Source organism: Ranitomeya imitator, chromosome 2, assembly GCF_032444005.1.
Source record: "Ranitomeya imitator isolate aRanImi1 chromosome 2, aRanImi1.pri, whole genome shotgun sequence".
Classification (NCBI taxonomy): Eukaryota; Metazoa; Chordata; class Amphibia; order Anura; family Dendrobatidae; genus Ranitomeya; species Ranitomeya imitator.
Genome location: NC_091283.1, coordinates 288,016,759 through 288,033,731, shown reverse-complemented (window position 1 = coordinate 288,033,731; position 16,973 = coordinate 288,016,759). Strand labels below are relative to the sequence as shown.

The following is a 16,973-nucleotide window of genomic DNA, read 5'->3' as shown; positions in this document are numbered from 1 at the left end:
GGTTTGGGTAAAGTAAGGAACCCTGATAAAGGAGGTTGGTCTTTTGGGGCAGAAATAAGGGACCTTCCTGGGCCATATCCATCAAAGCGCTGTACCATCTTTGCCCTGACCACATTGGAGCAATTAAGATTGTCGTGACCTGGTCCAACTGGATCTTCTGCAGCGTCTTCGCCAGCATAGGGATTGGTAGGAAGGCTTAAGCCAGGTTGAAAATCCATGGATGGGCAAGAGCATCTATTCCCTGAGCACCGTAGGCAGGACTGAGGGAGAAAAATGTTTTTGATTTTGCATTTTGAGCATTTGCAAATAATTCGACCTCTGGGTTCCCCCATCTCAAGGTCAGGGATAGGAAGACCGCTTGGTTCAGGCACCCTTCTTCAGGATGGACGTCCTTCCTGCTGAGGAAGTCCGCCTGGATATTGTCCAAACCCTTCAGATGCACTGCTGAGATGGACAATAGGTGTTTCTTGTTGTGAATTCTGTGACAGAGCTCCCTCTTGTGGTCACAAGTGGTACTTCGGCTGATTCTCTCTGTGATCTTCCGTTGGTGGAGAAATGTGGTACTGCGGCTTCTGAGTTTCCTTCCTCAGGTGATATGGTGAAGTCGTTAGGTGCTACCCTATTTAACTCCACCTGGTGCTTGGATCCTTGCTTCCAGTCAATGTTCTAGTGTTGGACCAGTTTCCTCCTGGATCGTTCCTGTGGCCTGCTGCTCTGCATAGCTAAGTTCCTCTTTGCTATTTGTTTGCTGTTTTTTCCATTCCAGCTTGTCAATTTGTTTTTTTCTGCTAGCTGGAAGCTCTGGGACGCAGGGGGTGTACCTCCGTGCCGTTAGTTCGGTACGGAGGGTCTTTTTGCCCCCTTTGCGTGGATTTTGTAGGGTTTTGTGTTGACCGCAAAGTTGCCTTTTCTATCCTCGCTCTGTTCAGGAAGTTGGGCCTCACTTTGCTAAATCTATTTCATCTCTACGTTTGTCTTTTCATCTTAACTCACAGTCATTATATGTGGGGGCTGCCTTTTCCTTTGGGGTATTTCTCTGAGGCAAGGTAGGCTTATTTTCTATCTTCAGGTTAGCTAGTTTCTCAGGCCGTGCCGAGTTGCATAGGCAGCGTTAGGCGCAATCCACGGCTGCCTCTAGTTGTGTTGGAGAGGATTAGGGATTGCAGTCAACAGAGTTCCCACGTCTCAGAGCTCGTTCTTATTTTTTGGGTTATTGCCAGGTCACTGTATGTGCACTGACCTCTATGTCCATTGTGGTACTGAATTACCAGCCATAACAGTTTCTCTGCCCAGAGAAATATCCTTGCTGCGATTCATTTTAAGCTGACATATTTCATGCCACCTTGGTGACAGAGGTAGACCACCGCAGTTGCTTTGTCGGAGTAGATACGAACATGGTGGTTTTGGTTGAGAGATGAAGCAGCTTTCAGTGCTTCCTCCACTGCCTTCAGTTCTTTCAGGTTTGACGATCTGGATCTTATGTCCGGGGACCACAGTCCTTTGAAATATGCTTCCTCCACCACGGCTCCCCAATCTCTTTGACTGGCATCTGTACAAAGTACTTTCAGGGGGAGCTGATCCCAATTCACTGCCCGCTGCAGGTTTCGGCAATTCAGCCACCATGAGAGCGCCGACTTCACGTGTCCGGGAAGCGGAATTTTCCTGGACAGAACGTTCCGATACTTCCGTGAGAGTAGAATGACGTGGGATTGAAGGTTTGTGTATGTGCCTAAGCCCAGGACACTGCCAGAATACACGGTTAGGGACCCCAGAATGGACATGGACTCTCTTAAGGTTGGTGACCTTTGCTGTTTGAATCTGTAGATTCTCTGACGAAGGTCACGCTGACGATCCTCTGGAAGGAAGGATGTCTTCTTTTCTGAATCTAAGAGAATCCCCAGGAATTTCTTCCTTGGGGAAGGGTGTAGGTCTGGCTTCTGAAAATTCAGGATCCAGCCTAGGGATTCGAGGATCTCCAGGGTTTTTGACTCATCCCGATTCAGCCGAGATATCGATGGAGCGGCGATGAGGAAGTCGTCTAAATATGGAACAACACATATTCCCTGAAGATGGATGAAGATGACTGCTTCGCTCATAACCTTTCAGAACACCCTCAGTGCTGAGGATATGCTGAACAGGAGCGCATTGAACTGGAAATGGGTGATCCCCCGGTTGTGGGAGACTGCGATCCTGAGGAACTTCCTGTAATCCGGATGGATCGGAACATGGTAGTAAGCGTCCCTCAGGTCTATCGTAGCCATCACCCAGTCTTGTCCAATAAGAGGGATTGCCATTTTGATCGACTCCATCTTGAACCTCCGGTATTTGATAAACTGATTCAGGGGTTTTAAATTTATGATAACCATGCATTTTCCGGAGGGCTTCCTTATGAGGAATATGTGAGAATAATGGCCTCTGCCTATCTCTTGCTGGGGTACATGTGAGATTACTTTTTTTCGCAAGAGATCCTGTACTTGATCGAGTAAGGAATTCTGGAAATCTCGAGATTGTAACGGGGTAATTCTCAGACACTGGGGGGGTACTCTCGAATTCCAACTTCAGCCCAAATTGTATGGTGGATCCACTGGTTTGTGAATATGGACTGCCATTGGGCGAGAAAATGCAAGAGTCGACCCCCCACTCACCAGAGAGTCACTGTTTGTCCGGGGTCTGCTGTTGTTGAGCAACAAGGATGTTCTTGCCTCTACCGCCCTTCGGGTAGCTCCACCGTCCAGACTTACCTTTTCCCCTGAACTCCTTCTGGGAGGACTGTTCACGAGGGGGACAAAAAAAAACACTTCCTAGTAATTTTCTGTTTGGGAAGCTATTTATTTTATTTCCTTATCCAAAGCTTTTTCAAGGATATCATCCAAGACTGGCCCAAACATATGGTGTCCTTGAAAGCGGATGGCACAAAGTTTAGTTTTAGAGGTGACGTCACCCCCCTACGATTTCAGCCAAAGGGCTCTCCTAGCTGAATTAGCGAGGACTAAGGACCTTGCTGCCACCCGAACAGATTCTCCTGAGGCATCAGCTAAAAAGCCCGTCGCCTTTTGGAGAAGGGGTAGGGAGTCCAGGATCTCCTTCCTGGGTACCCCTGATAGAGGTGTTCTTCCAACTTGCGAAGCCAGAGAAATAGGACTCTGGCGACGCATGTAGAAGCTACATTTGTTTTGAGAAAATTAGTAGAGGCTTCCCAGGACATTTTTAGGTGGCTTTCTATCTTCCGATCCATAGGATCTTCTAATTGGGAAGAATCCTCGAAAGGGAGAGACGTCTACTTGGTTACTTTAGAGACCTGGACGTCTACCTTAAGGTACCTTCACACATAACGATTTCGTTAACAATATCGTTGCTTTTTGTGACGTAGCAACGATATCGTTAACGAAATCGTTATGCGTGACAGCGAACAACAATCAGGCCCCTGCTGGGAGATCGTTGGTCGCTGGGGAATGATCAGGACTTTATTTTGGTCGCTGATCTCCCACTGACATCGCTGAATCGGCATGTGTGACACCGATCCAGCGATGTGTTCACTGGTAACCAGGGTAAATATCGGGTTACTAAGCGCAGAGCCGCGCTTAGTAACCCGATGTTTACCCTGGTTACCATTGTAAAAGTAAAAAAAAAAACACTACATACTTACATTCCTGTCACGTCCCTCAGCGTAAGCTTCCCTGCGTCCCCCAGTGTCAGCGCCGGCCGGCCGTAAAGCAGAGCACAGCGGTGACGTCACCGCTCTGCTTTCCGGCCATCGCTTACACAGTGCAGGGAAGCTGACGCTGGGGGACGCGACAGGAATGTAAGTATGTAGTGTTTTTTTTTTTTTACTTTTTCAATGGTAACCAGGGTACACATTGGGGTACTAAGCGCGGCCCTGCGCTTAGTAACCCGATGTTTACCCTGGTTACCCTGAGACTTCGGCATCGTTGGTCGCTGGAGAGCTGTCTGTGTGACAGCTCTCCAGTGACTAAACAGCGACGCTGCAGCGATCGACATCGTTGTCTATATCGCTGCAGCGTCGCTAAATGTGACGGTACCTTTAAGGATTTCCCAATTAGAATTGTCACTTTCAAGGGGAAAGCGATTTCTTAATTCCAAGGGTACGCTAAGTCCCCCTCCATTGGGGGGCCCACTCCTGGGAAATAAGATTTTGGACATTTTCATGAATAGGAAATCCTTTTTTACCTCTGGGTTTCAGCTCCCCAAACATCTCATCTTGGACTGAGTGCTTCACCTCCACTTCCTCAACCCCCATGATGTTTCTCACTATGGAAACAAGCTCTTCCATATCCTCAGAAGAGAAATGGTATATTTTACTATCGGGTTTAGGGGTGGATGTGGAGCCCTCATTTTCCCAAATATCCTCTAACCCTGAGGTATGAATTTCACCCGAGTCTGAGTCGGTTTCAGCCGGTGCCATTTTCCTCGTTTTAGGGAGAGGGGGGTGCAGCACTGGGGACTGGGTAAGGGCTGCCATGAAGGTTTGCACCTCCTGCTTAATGAGCGTTTTAATACTGTCCAGGAAGGAGGGCTGCTCAGCACGTAATATGTAATTCGTGCAAGGTTGGCATAACGTCTTCTTGTAAGCAGAAGGAAGCCTGGAATCAAACACCACACTGCGGCTGGGTTTGCTCTTTGGGGCAGAGACCTCTTCTCCCTAAAAGAGAGAGAAGGCATACTAAATGACCCATAGCTCTCAATGCCTAGGCAGTGAAGGACCAGCCCCGCTACTGACAGTAGGAGGGTGAACGCTGGGCTATGCAGACGCAGCTGTAGGTTTGTCGCAGTCCATGGTCAGAACTGTCACACAGAGACACTGCGTCTTACCTGGAGGCTCCTGACCAGGATATGAAGACATCGTGGTCCAGGGTCAATTGTGTGCCCCTCCTCTCCTTGGTCCACAGGGAGGATCCCAAGAACGACCCCTGTAGCAGCTAAGGCACCGGAGCCCCTGGATCGCAAAGCAGCGCGAGCATTCCAGCGTGGACACCTCAGGACGCGAACCGGAAGTGCGCCGTCGACGTCACTTCTGGCACGCATGGACTCTTTAACTTCGGCAGCACTACGGGACGAGGACGCCGGGGAGCTTCGGGAGGACCCCGGCCACGTCACCGCCCCGCTTTACCTCACAAAGAGGCGCGAGAGGGGCGAGAAGGAGGTCCTGAGTCGCATGAGCCATGGAGAGGGGAGCAGCCACGTGGAGGAGGAGAGGCGGGCCACCCGACCTCGGCTGCCCGGCGTGGTAAGGCTTTTCTAGGGCTCCACTCGCCGGCCACGGCAGCACCTGAGATGAGCCTCTTCATTTTTTTTTCTCATTAATGTACATTTTCCACCCCTTCTTGATGTAAAAAAAAACAGAAATGTATTAATTTTAGCCAATTTCTTAAAAAAGAAAAACCGAAATATCACATGGTCATAAGTATTCAGACCCTTTGCTCAGACACTCATATTTAAGTCACATGATGTCCATTTCCTTGTGATCCTCCTTGAGATGGTTCTACTCCTTCATTGGAGTCCAGCTGTGTTTAATTAAACTGATAGGACTTGATTTGGAAAGGCACACACCTGTCTATATAAGATCTCACTGTGACGATTTCCTCTCTGTTTCTGTCTTTTTGGGTCTGTGCTGCAATCACCTGTGTTCATTTTCCTTAATCAGGATTCTATTTAGACACGCTAGTTCCTCCCCTCAGTGTCAATCATACACTTGCTGTTGCCTGTGGAACATTTATCCCTCTGTGCCTGACCCTGCTTGACTTGATTCGCTTCCCGGACTCTTACCTTTGCTTGTGACCTGACTTTGCTTGTGCCTCTTCCCTGTAACTGTTTTTTGTCTCTCTGGCTTTTCTGACCTCAGCTCGTGTATTGGACTTCGTCTCTGACTTCCCTTTGTCGTACTGCACAATTTTCTGGACTTGACCTCGGATTGTTTGACCTCCCTTTTACCTACAGTAAGTAGTATACATAATTACTGCCGTGACTCACGTCACAATACGGTTGACCGTTAATTTTTTCAGTTTTCCACCTATGGATCCGTTACATACCGTATTTTTCGGACTATAAGATGCACTTTTTTTCCACCCAAAATGTGGAGGAAAATTGGGGGTGCCTCCTATAGTCTGGATGTATGGGCTCTGGCTGTGGTGGGGAGGTGAGGGAGCGGTTTCGGCGGAGCATCGGGTCAAAGGAGGCTTGAGCCGGCTGCTCCAGCTAGCTCCTGTGCCCGCTGCTAAAGAGAAATGAATATGCACTGCATTCCACGCCCATGGCTGTGGAGGGCAATGGATATTCACTTTTCTAACATCCTGCTATAAATGGCCCCATCCTGTTCCTGGTATGATTTGTCCCATCTTTTTACTTTTATAATTGGCCCCATCCCGTTCCTGGTATCCATGGCCCCATCAGGAAAGATTAAAAAACAAACAAAAAACATTACACTCACCTACACGGCGCTCCCTCACAGTGTCCTGCTCTGGTGCCAGCGGCTGCTTAATGCTTGTAAGCAGCGCATGGTAGGGACGTAATGCGCTGTTCACAAGCAGAGCACAGCTGCCAGAATACTCACTGGGACCGTTAATTGCAGAGAGCGGTGAGTTTCCATTTCTCTTCAGTAGCGCGCAGTGTCAACTGGAGCCTTCCTGCTGCGGCCGGCGGTCACGTATTAAGTTAAGTATCGGCACACGTGACCACCGGCAGCAGCAGGACACTGCGCGCTGCTGAAGAAGAATGGATACTCACCGCTCACTGCGATGAACGGTCCTGGTGAGCGCCGTGTAGGTGAATGTAATGGTTTTTTTTTTGTTGTTTTTTTTTTTTTAATCTTTCCTGATGGGACCATGCATTCCAGGAATGGCATGGGGCCAATTATACCAGAAAAGGGATGAGACCAATCGAACCAGGACTGTGATGGGGCCAATCATTACAGGATAAGGATGGGGTCATGCACACCAGGATAGAGATGAGGGTGCCATGAATACCAGGATAGGGATGATGGGCCATGTGTATCAGAATGGGGATGAGGGGACCGTATATACCATGATAGGGGATATTGCAGTACAGAATTGACCATTTTTTTGCTTCAATTTTTTTTTCATAATTTCCTTCTCTAAAACCTAGGTGCGTCTTATGGTCCGGATCATCTTATAGTCTGAAAAATACTTTGTGTAATCAGGTAGCAAATCTGACTCTGTCCAGGATTTAGCCTTGGAACAGAACATACTGGCTTCCTCTCATGCTCAATTCTGGTACTCTTACTGCCCCTCAGAATCCCTCTTTTCAGACCGCTGTTATGACTCCTGTACCATCTGATGTCTCGTTCAGCCCCTCTGAACCTGCTATTGCACTCCCTGACAAGTTTTCAGGAGAAAAGGACGTCTTTTTTGATGCTTTAGGACAGATCTATGATGAACCTGACAGGGTCAAGGTGGCAGAGACAAGGATTATGAACCTGACACAGGGGAACCGCACAGCTGAAAACTATTGTACTGGGTTTCGTCAGTGGTCTTCTGAGGTCCTGTGGAATGACGCAGCTCTCAGATTCCAATTCCTCAGGGGTCTTTCGGTGTCTCTTAAAGACGGTCAGGCTCTACATGCTCCACCTGGTTGTTTGGTGGCGGCCATGACTCAGGCTATCCGCATGGATCAGAGGATGCGGGAAAGACACGAGCTGCAAAAAGAGGCTCCATTTTGTCCAACTGGCCCGGCTTGGGCACCTGAGGTGGAACCTATGGAGGTTGGTGCTGCAAACTCTAGGATTAAGGAGAGGAGAGACCGGCGGGAACTTGGACTTTGTCTCTATTGTGGCCAAGCTGGACATTTCTTAAAGGATTACTTGGCACGACCTGCAGCAAACAAGCCATCGGGAAAAGCCCAAGTCTGGGTGATTGTCGAGGAGGTCACTCAGAATTAGAGGTACCCTTTTACTCCTCTGATAAGATGTTGAATGCTGAACTTCTTTTTCAAGATCAGAGTCTGTTCAAATTTGCCTTTATTACTGCGGATCTGTTGCTAATTTCATAGTTCTGAATTAATTTCTGGTTCTGAAGTTAGGATTAGGGACAGTTAAGCTAGAAAGCCCTATTGAAATTGTGGCCGTTGATAGAACATAGTGATGAGAGAGTATACTCGTTACTTAAGATTTTCCGAAAACGCTCAGGTGGTCTCCGAGTATTTGTTAGTGCTTGAGATTTAGTTTTCATTGCCGCAGCTGAATGATTTACATCTGTTAGCCAGCTTGATTACATGTGGGGATTCCCTAGCAACCAGGCAACCCCCACAAGTACTTATGCTAGTAGCTGTAAATCATTCAGCTGCGGAGATGAAAACTTAATCTCCGAGCACTGACAAATACTCGGAGGACACCCGAGCGTGCTCGGGAAACGAGGCATCCACATACATTCGCATGGCCTGCGTACCCAATGTTGAAAATAGGTATGCAGGATGCATGTTGACGTAGGCGGAGCTGAATGGAAGAGGTGCGGCAGTGGGCAGGGCTTAGCAGAGGAACTGTGCAGCCCTCCTCAGCTCTACCCTACGCAAATGTGAAACCAGCCTTAGAGAAAATTTATTAGAGGATTTTCCCAGATCGTCAAGCCTCTTATGGACCTCTCATAAAGGGGCAGAGCTAAAGGTTTGGTCGTCGGAAGCAGTTGGGGCTTTTGAAAATGTAAAGAAATGTTTTATGTCTGCTCCTGTTTTGGTGCAACCAGACCTCCAGAGGCCTTTTATTGTGGAGATAGATGCTTCTGAGGTCGGGTGGGTGCTGTGTTGTCTCAGGACTTTGAGACTTTAACTAACCTGCAACCATGTGCCTTCTTCCCTAAAAAATGTTCTCCTTCTGCGAGAAACTATGATGTGGGTAATCGGGAGTTGCTTCTGGTCAAATTGGCCTTTGAAGAGTGGAGGCATTTTTGGAGGGAGCTGTTCATCCAGTCACTGTGGTGACGGATCACAAAAATCTTGCTTATATTGAGTCTGCCAAGCGGTTACACCTAGACAGGCCCGCTAGTCTTTGTTTTTTTCACAATACAATTTTTCTATTCCTTTCAGACTAGGGTCTAAGAACGTGAAGGCGGATGCCCTGTCTCATAGTCTTGATTCTGTGACTCTTCCAGAACCTCCTTCCTCCATTCTTTCTCAGGGTGGTGCTGTGGCCATGGTTTCCTCTGAGCTGGAAGCTGAGATTCGTACTGCTCAGTACTTGGCTCCTTCCAATATCCCTGAAGGCAAGCTGTTTGTCCCTGTGCATCTCAGATTACGCCATTTGCAAGAATTCCATGATTCTGTGTTGAGTGGTCATCCTGGGGTCACTGCCACCCAGAAAGCAGTTGCTAGACACTTTTGATGGTCCGCCATGTATAAGGATATTAGAGATTTTGTGTCTGCTTGTGAAACTTGTGCACGCGCTGAGGTACAGCATTGCCGGCCAGGGAATTGGCACCTTTGCCAATTCCAGAAAGGCCATGGACTCATTTGTCCATGGATTTCATTTCAGATTTACCAAGGTCTGGGGGGATGACTGCTATTTGGGTGGTAGTCGATCACTTCAGTAAACAAGCTCACTTCGTCCCATTATCTGGATTACCCAATGGTGAAACTCTCTCCACACTGTTTATTATTCAAGTGGTACGATTGCATGCAATTCCTCAAAATATTGTATTTGATAGGGGTGTACAATTTGTCTCTAGATTTTGGAAGGCTTTCTGCAGTAAACTGGGGATTCATTTGTCCTTTTCCTTATGCTTATCATCCTGGGAGTAACAGTCAGACAGAGAGGACAAATCAGTCTTTGGAGCAAATTTTACCCCTTCCCGACCCATGACGCCACGTAGGCGTCATGAAAGTCGGTGCCAATCCGACCCATGACGCCTATGTGGCGTCATGGAAAGATCGCGTCCCTGCAGATCTGGTGAAAGTGTTAACTCCCATTTCACCCGATCTGCAGGGACAGGGGGAGTGGTAGTTTAGCCCAGGGGGGGTGGCTTCACCCTCCCGTGGCTACGATCGCTCTGATTGGCAGTTTCACTTTCAACAGCCAATCAGAGCGATTTGTAATATTTCACGTATTAAAACTGGTGAAATATTACAATCCAGCCATGGCCGATGCTGCAATATCATCGGCCATGGCTGGAAACACTAATGTGATAACCTCTCCTCAGTGCAAAACATATGAATGCCCGCATAGAGTTTGCTAAAACACAGGAAGGACTCCCAGATTATGATAAATAAGATACTCTGGTCTGATGAGACGGAGATGGACCTTTTTGGTGATAATTCTAAGCAGTATGTGTGGAGAAAACCAGGCACTGCTCGTCACCTGCATAATACAATCACAACAGTGAAACATGGTGATGGTAGCATCATGCTATGGGGGTGTTTTTCAGCTGCAGGGACAGAAGGACTGGTTGCCATTGAAGGAAACATGAATGCTGGCAAGTACAGATATCATTGATGAAAACCTCTTCTAGAGTGCTCTGGAACTCCGACTTGGCTGAAGGTTCACCTTCCAACAAGACAATGACCCTAAGCACACAGCTAAAATAATAAAGGGGTGGCTTCAGAACAACTATGTGACTATTCTTGACTGGCCCAGCCACAGCCCTGACCTAAACCCAATTGAGCATCTCTGGAGAGACCTGAAAATGGCTGTCCACCAACATTCACCATTCAACCTGACGGAACTGGAGAGGATCTGCAAGGAAGAATGGCAGAGGATACCAAAATCCAGGTATGAAAAACTTTTTGCATCATTCCCAAGAAGAATCATGGTTTGTACTATCTCAAAAGGGTGCTTCTACTCAATACTGAGCAAAATACTTATGACCATATGATATATCAGTTTTTCTTTTTTAATAAATTTGCAAAAATTTCTACATTTTGTTTTTCAGTCAAGATTGGGTGCAGAGTGTACATTAATGAGAAAAAATGAACTTTTTTGAATTTGCCAAATGGCTGCAATGAACAAAGAGTGAAAAATGTAAAGGGGTCCGAATACTTTCCGTACCCACTGTATCACTGTATCTTTTGCTGTGTCTTAGCCTAGTTATAGACACTATTTTACTCTTTTAAAACAAAATACAGGCCAGATATTTTAAAGTGTGGTATCTCCATTACACACTTCACTTATCTGTGGGCTAAAAATTGTGTCATTTGAGGGCTCCACCAAGATGGTGCGCGGCGATGACGCCATTATAAACATCACCAGCCCACTTCCCTGTGTTCTGAAACGCTCTCTGCTCACAATCAAAGAGGATGCATTGCAGGAGTAGATTGATGAGATGGAGCAAGGAACGATACAGGGTGATTACACACTGCCCAGCCTCATCTCATCCCAACGTGGATTGGGTGACAATGAGGAGGAGGAGGTATAACAGGAGCTACTTTCATGCGCTCTAGACGATACTACAAGCACAACTGTCATTCTGTCTGTTCAGCGTGGATGGCCTGAGGACAGAGAGGAAGAGGAGAGCATTGTCATTCGTCCTCTTGGTGAGGACACAGAAGTCTTGCCCGTTAGTAGTCTGGCACACATGGCTGAGTTTATGTTACGCTGCCTTTCCCGTGACCCTCGCATTCTCAAAATTTTGGGTGTCATACCCACGCTACAAGGAGAATTTTCTATCTCTTATTCCAGAGGCAGACAGGTCTACTAAAATGGTGCAGTACCAGAAGGACCTTGTTGCAGAATTATTAAAAAAGTTCCCATCTGAAAACGTTGGCAGCAGAGGTCACAGTTCGTTAGACAACCAGAGTACAGGCGAGAGAGACACAACTCCAATCCAGGAGAGGCAGGGGGAACTCTGGCAAAGTTCTGGGAGAGTTTTCTCAGACCCTTCCATCACACAGGCCCTGAGGCACAGAGTACTCTCACAAGGAGTGCAAAGTTTTGGAAGATGATGAGGGAGTGTCTTGCTGACCGAACCAATGTCCTCTGTGATTCCTCTGTGCATTATAGTTCTTGGGTATCCAAGCTGGATACGTGGCATGAACTGTCTCTCTACACCTTGGAGGTCCTAGCCTGCCCTGCCGCTAGCGTTTTGTCAGAGCAGGTGTTTAGTGCTGCTGGTGGAATTATAACTGATAAGCACATCCACCTGTCAACTGAAAATGCCTACAGGCTGACACTTATAAAAATGAACAAGGGCTGGATTGGGCCAGACTTCTGTACACCTCCGAGTGATAGCAGCGAAACATAAACTGTAATCCAGTGTCTTTTTTTGGAAACTCTATTACCATGCACCTCTTCACACCCACACATGGGTATATGCTTCCTGATTTTGCCTATTTGCTGTTGTCATCGTCCTCCGCCTTCTCCTCATCCTCATCATCCAACACCACTAGATCACCAGGGTGAACGTGGTCCGTGATGCAACAACCACGTTGTTGTGTTAAAGGGTGTTTTTGATGTCCGTAAAAAAAAGTTTACACATTATGTTGATGTGTACCCCCCCAGGGTGAAATGTTTGTCAGCCCATACACTTAGGGTACCATCACACAGTGGCATTTTGATCGCTACAACGGCACGATCCGTGACGCTCCAGCATCGTAACAATATCACTCCAGCGTCGTAGACTGCTGTCACACTTTGCAATGTACGACGCTGGAGCGATAATTTCATGACGTATGTGCGATGTAGAAGCAGTTAGTTACTATGCGCACATCGTATACAATATCGTGCACACCTTTGTTACACCATGCGATCATGCCGCCACAGCGGGACACTAGACGACGAAAGAAAGTTTCAAACGATCTGCTACGACGTACGATTCTCACCGGGGTCCCTGATCGCAGGAGCGTGTCAGACACTGCGAGATCGTAACTATATCGCTGGAACGTCACGAATCGTGCCGTCGTAGCGATCAAAATGCCACTGTGTGACGGTACCCTTAGTATATGGTTATTACAAGTATAGGCGACCCGCTCCTTTGTAATGAGATTTTTTTTTTTTAATGAGGCCCTCCACGTTTCTTCCAAGGGGGATAGGGGTGCGTGCAAATTTGGGACAGGCCTTGCATTCACTGTATAGCCAAACAGTATGGGAGACTGTTATGAAAGGTAATTCAGTACCACAATGGACATAGAGGTCAGCGCACATACAGTGACCAAAAAACAAGAACGAGCTCTGAGACGTGGGAACTCTGTTGACCGCAATCCCGAATCCTGTCAAACAACACTAAAGGCAGCCGTGGATTGCGCCTAACGCTCCCTATGCAACTCGGCACGGCCTGAGAAACTAGCTAGCCTGAAGATATAAAATAAGCCTACCTTGCCTCAGAGAAATATCCCCAAAGGAAAAGGCAGCCCCCACATATAATGACTGTGAGTTAAGATGAAAAGACAAACGTAGAGATGAAATAGATTTAGCAAAGCGAGGCCCAACTTTCTGAACAGAGCGAGGATAGGAAAGGTAACTTTGCGGTCAACACAAAACCCTACAAAAACCACGCAAGGGGGGCAAAAAGACCCTCTGTACCGAACTAACGGCACGGAGGTACACCCTCTGCGTCCCAGAGCTTCCAGCAAGCAGGAAAAAACAAATAGACAAGCTGGACAGAAAAAAACAGCAACAAATAGCAAAGAATAACTTAGCTATGCAGAGCAGCAGGCCACAGGAATGATCCAGGAGGAGACAGGTCCAATACTAGAACATTGACTGGAGGCCAGGATCAAAGCACTAGGTGGAGTTAAATAGAGCAGCACCTAACGACTTCACCATATCACCTGAGGAAGGAAACTCAGAAGCCGCAGTACCACTTTCCTCCACCAACGGAAGCTCACAGAGAGAATCAGCCTAAGTACCACTTGTGACCACAAGACGGAGCTCTGCCACAGAATTCACAACAGTACCCCCCCTTGAGGAGGGGTCACTGAACCCTCACCAGAGCTCCCAGGACGACCAGGATGAGCCATATGAAAGGCACGAACAAGATCGGGAGCATGGACATCAGAGGCAAAGACCCAGGAATTATCTTCCTGAGCATAACCCTTCCACTTAACCAGATACTGGAGTTTCCGTCTAGAAACACGAGAATCCCAAATCTTCTCCACAATATACTCCAACTCCCCCTCCACCAAAACCGGGGCAGGAGGATCAACAGATGGAACCACGGGTACCACGTATCTCCGCAACAATGACCTATGGAATACGTTATGTATGGAAAAAGAATCTGGAAGGGTCAGACGAAAAGACACAGGATTAAGAACCTCAGAAATCCTATACGGACCAATAAAACGAGGTTTAAACTTAGGAGAGGAAACCTTCATAGGAATATGACGAGAAGATAACCAAACCAAGTCCCCAACCCGAAGTCGGGGACCCACACAGCATCTGCGATTAGCGAAACGTTGAGCCTTCTCCTGGCACAAGGTCAAATTGTCCACTACATGAGTCCAAATCTGCTGCAACCTGTCCACCACAGTATCCACACCAGGACAGTCCGAAGACTCAACCTGCCCTGAAGAGAAACGAGGATGGAACCCAGAGTTGCAGAAAAACGGTGAAACCAAGGTAGCCGAGCTGGCCCGATTATTAAGGGCGAACTCAGCCAAAGGCAAAAAGGACACCCAGTCATCCTGATCAGCAGAAACAAAGCATCTCAGATATGTTTCCAAGGTCTGATTGGTTCGTTCGGTCTGGCCATTAGTCTGAGGATGGAAAGCCGAGGAAAAAGACAAGTCAATGCCCATCCTACCACAAAAGGCTCGCCAAAACCTCGAAACAAACTGGCAACATCTGTCAGAAACGATATTCTCTGGAATGCCATGTAAACGAACCACATGCTGGAAAAACAATGGCACCAAATCAGAGGAGGAATGCAATTTATACAAGGGTACCAAATGGACCATCTTAGAGAAGCGATCACAGACCACCCAAATGACTGACATCTTTTGAGAGACGGGAAGATCTGAAATAAAATCCATAGAGATATGTGTCCAAGGTCTCTTCGGGACCGGCAAGGGCAAAAGCAACCCACTGGCACGAGAACAGCAGGGCTTAGCCCGAGCACAAATCCCACAGGACTGCACAAAAGTACGCACATCCCGCGACAGAGATGGCCACCAAAAGGATCTAGCCACTAACTCTCTGGTACCAAAGATTCCAGGATGACCAGCCAACACCAAACAATGAACCTCAGAGATAACTTTATTCGTCCACCTATCAGGGACAAACAGTTTCTCCGCTGGGCAACGATCAGTTTTATCAGCCTGAAATTTTTGCAGCACCCGCCGCAAATCAGGGGAGATGGCAGACACAATTACTCCCTCTTTGAGGATACCCGCCGGCTCAGATACACCCGGAGAGTCGGGCACAAAACTCCTAGACAGAGCATCCGCCTTCACATTTTTAGAGCCCGGAAGATATGAAATCACAAAGTCAAAACGGGCAAAAAACAACGACCAACGAGCTTGTCTAGGATTCAACCGCTTGGCGGACTCGAGATAAGTCAAGTTCTTATGATCAGTCAAGACCACCACGCGATGCTTAGCTCCTTCAAGCCAATGACGCCACTCCTCGAATGCCCACTTCATGGCCAGCAACTCTCGATTGCCCACATCATAATTTCGCTCAGCAGGCGAAAACTTCCTGGAAAAGAAGGCACATGGTTTCATCACCGAGCAATCAGAACTTCTCTGCGACAAAACAGCCCCTGCTCCAATCTCAGAAGCATCAACCTCGACCTGGAACGGAAGAGAAACATCTGGTTGACACAACACAGGGGCAGACGAAAAACGACGCTTCAACTCTTGAAAAGCTTCCACAGCAGCAGAAGACCAATTGACCACATCAGCACCTTTCTTGGTCAAATCGGTCAATGGTTTAGCAATACTAGAAAAATTGCAGATGAAGCGACGATAAAAATTAGCAAAGCCCAGGAACTTTTGCAGACTTTTCAGAGATGTTGGCTGAGTCCAATTATGGATGGCTTGGACCTTAACAGGGTCCATCTCGATAGTAGAAGGGGAAAAGATGAACCCCAAAAATGAAACCTTCTGGACACCAAAGAGACACTTTGATCCCTTCACAAACAAAGAATTAGCACGCAGGACCTGAAACACCGTTCTGACTTGCTTCACATGAGACTCCCAATCATCCGAGAAGATCAAAATGTCATCTAAGTACACAATCAGGAATTTATCCAGGTACTCTCGGAAGATGTCATGCATAAAGGACTGAAACACTGATGGAGCATTGGCAAGTCCGAATGGCATTACTAGATACTCAAAATGGCCCTCGGGCGTATTAAATGCAGTTTTCCACTCAACGCCTCGCTTAATACGCACAAGATTATACGCACCACGAAGATCTATCTTGGTGAACCAACTAGCCCCCTTAATGCGAGCAAACAAATCAGATAATAATGGCAAAGGGTACTGAAATTTAACCGTGATCTTATTTAGAAGGCGGTAATCTATACAAGGTCTCAGTGAACCATCCTTCTTGGCTACAATAAAGAACCCTGCTCCTAATGGCGACGATGACGGGCGAATATGCCCCTTCTCCAAAGACTCCTTCACATAACTCCGCATAGCGGCGTGCTCAGGCACAGATAAATTAAACAGTCGACCTTTTGGGAATTTACTACCAGGAATCAAATCGATAGCACAATCACAATCCCTATGCGGAGGTAGGGTATCGGACTTGGGCTCATCAAATAAATCCCGGTAATCAGACAAGAACTCAGGAACCTCAGAAGGGGTGGATGACGAAATAGTCAGAAATGGGACATCACCATGTACCCCCTGACAACCCCAGCTGGACACAGACATGGATTTCCAATCTAATCCTGGATTATGGACTTGTAGCCATGGCAACCCCAACACGACCACATCATGCAGATTATGCAACACCAGAAAGCGAATAACCTCCTGATGTGCAGGAGCCATGCACATGGTCATCTGGGTCCAGTACTGAGGCTTATTCTTGGCCAAAGGCGTAGCATCAATTCCTCTCAATGGAATAGGACACTGCA

At 47.4% G+C, this 16,973-nt stretch overlaps 1 protein-coding gene across 2 annotated transcripts in view; it reads left to right on the top strand.

Annotated features, from left to right (window-relative positions):
- LOC138663210 (zinc finger protein 585A-like) overlaps window positions 1–16,973 on the top strand; it is a 76,261-nt gene that overhangs the window by 16,510 nt on the left and 42,778 nt on the right. Inside the window, exon 2 of one of the 2 annotated variants that reach the window (XM_069749369.1) lies at window positions 5,861–5,954. The exons of the other annotated variant lie outside the window; for it this stretch is intronic. The gene's annotated coding sequence lies outside the window, so the exon portion shown is untranslated. The remainder of the gene's footprint in view (window positions 1–5,860; window positions 5,955–16,973) is intronic. 2 annotated transcript variants of the gene reach the window in all.